Source organism: Acomys russatus, chromosome X (genome assembly GCF_903995435.1).
Source record: "Acomys russatus chromosome X, mAcoRus1.1, whole genome shotgun sequence".
Lineage (NCBI taxonomy): Eukaryota > Metazoa > Chordata > Mammalia > Rodentia > Muridae > Acomys > Acomys russatus.
This window is the reverse complement of record NC_067169.1, coordinates 73,249,799-73,252,356: the sequence shown is the minus strand read 5'-3', so window position 1 is coordinate 73,252,356 and position 2,558 is coordinate 73,249,799.

Here is a 2,558-nt window from a genome sequence, read left to right as displayed (position 1 = left end):
TGTCAATATGCAAGTGGATAAAATGATGTCAGTGTTTGTTTGTGAGCATATACTACTATATGTGTACATATCTTTTATATGAGCACATATCTTCCCTAATGCTGTACACGGTGAGGCAGCCATGGGAACAATGACACTTTAAGAGCAAAGAGGACATATACCATTTAGATCCATTAAAAGGAAATAGGACTCTGGTGAAAGATGTGGGAAACATAAACAAATAAGATACATGAAGTATCTTATTGGTTTAGAAAGCAAGGAGATGCTCAGAATGTTAGTGATATGTCTAAGTGACACAGGAGTTAGTTTGAATAACTATTCCACTGGTCAAGCTTGTAACAACTTCAATATCAAGAAAGCATCTCCATCATGGAGTGTTCTTTGGGCTGTTGGTAGATTGTGGTGGGCTAATGTCAGGGTTGTGGAAGTGTGCCTAACATTTCCTGTCAGGATCCCACCATAATAAATGCTAGCAGAAGTGTATCAATCTCAACTACATACGGCCAAGCTTTTGTCCTTCCCAGATGACAATCTTAGATTAAGCAACTGAGATGAAGCAGACTTTGGGCAAAAGAGAAATGAAAAAAATATATATATATCAACTGAAACTTCTTAATGTAGAATAGGAAAACCACAGTGGTTGTATCCTTGTAGAAAACCACAGATCAACATCTCAATTTTGAACAGAAGAAGCCAAGAAAATTAATGAAGCAGACACTCAACATTAGTAATGCACCAATAAAACGGTGGACGAGAGTGATGCAATTGAAGATGATAGTGATGATAGTAATAATAATGAGTTATATAATCTGGAATGTCCAGATATTAGGGCAAGTGATTCAGAGTCAGAAAAGGGTAATCTTTTGAAGAACACAGAGCTCTGAGTACCCTACTGAAGTGGAAGGTCTGAAAATCAAAAATGATGCCCAATACAATGATCAAACAATATGTGTTAAATCTGAAGGTCTGTACCTACCACTTAGTCTTTGTTTAAAAGACAGTCTTTTTTTTAATTTTTAAATTTTATTTTATTAATTTATTCTTATTACATCTCAATGGTTATCCCATCCCTTGTATCCTCCCATTCCTCCCTCCCTCCCATTTTCCCCTTTCTCCCATCTCCTATGACTGTGACTGAGGGGGACTTCTTCCCCCTGTATATGCTCATAGGGTATCAAGTCTCTTCTTGGTAGCCTGATATCTTTCCTCTGAGTGCTGAGTGCCACCAGGTCTCCCCTTCCAGGGGACGTGGTCAAATATGAAGCACCAGAGTACGTGAGAAAGTCATATCCCACTCTCCACTCAACTGTGGAGAATATCCTGTCCATTGGCTAGATCTGGGTATGAGTTTGAAGTTTACGGCCTGTATTGTCCTTGGCTGGAGTCATAGTTTGAGCTGGACACCTAGGCCCAAATCTGCATAAAAGCCAGTCTTATTATCTTAAGGCACAGTAAGAGATTTCTGATAAAAGCTAAACTTGTGAATTGTAATTATTTTTAAAAGCTTAAAATTTTAAAAACCACTCTCCGCTGTTGACTCCATCTGATTGACCCACCTGGGATAGATCCAGGAGAGATCCAGCAGAGCCAGCAGAGGTAAGCTGTCCCCAGGATCCAACCCCTACCATCCTCCATTCTGATGAGGCCTATGTTTGGTTGAGCAACCTTCAGCTAATAGTCTGTTTCCTGATCACTTCTAATCTACCAGACTCACCTGGGACGTGACCAGCAGAGAGTCTATAAGGTCTTTTAACACCAAAGACAGCCAGATGGCTAGAAGTTAGCATAAGAACTCAAATAACAAAACCCAAGACCACTTGACACAATAGGAAAACATCTAAACTACCACAATAAGCCCTGAAAATACTATCACACCTGAAGCACAAAAAAGATGTTAAATCTGAGGTTATGAAAATGATAGCGGCCTTAAAGGAGAAAAATAAATCCCTCAAAGAAATACAGAAAAATGCAATCACACAGGTGATGGAACTGAACAAATCCCTTAAAGAAATGCAAGAAAATAAGATCAAATGGGAGAAGGAAATTAGGAAAACTGTTCAAGACCTAAAATGTAAATAGAAGCAATAAAGAAAACACAGCCTGAGGCACTCCTAAAGATGGAAAACTTAGGAAGGAGAACAGGAACTACAGACACAAGCAGTATCAACAGAATACAAGAGATGGAAGACAGAATCTCAGGTGTATAAGATATGGTTGAAGTTATCAATATATCAGTAAAAGAAAATGTTAAGTTTAAAAAGTTCTTGACCCAAACCATACAAGAAATCTGGGACACCGTGAAAAAAGACCAAACCTAAGAATAATAGGAATAGAAGGAGAAGACTCCCAGCTCCAAGGCCTAGAAAATATTTTCAACGAAATCATAGAAGAAAATTTATCTGACCTAAAGAAAGAGATGCCTATAAATATACACAAAGCTTACAGAACACCAAATAGATTGGACTGGGAAAAAATTCTCCTGCCACATAATAATCAAACCACTAAATGTACAACAAAATGAAAAAAAAAATTTTTCTGTTTTTTGAGGTAGGGTTTCT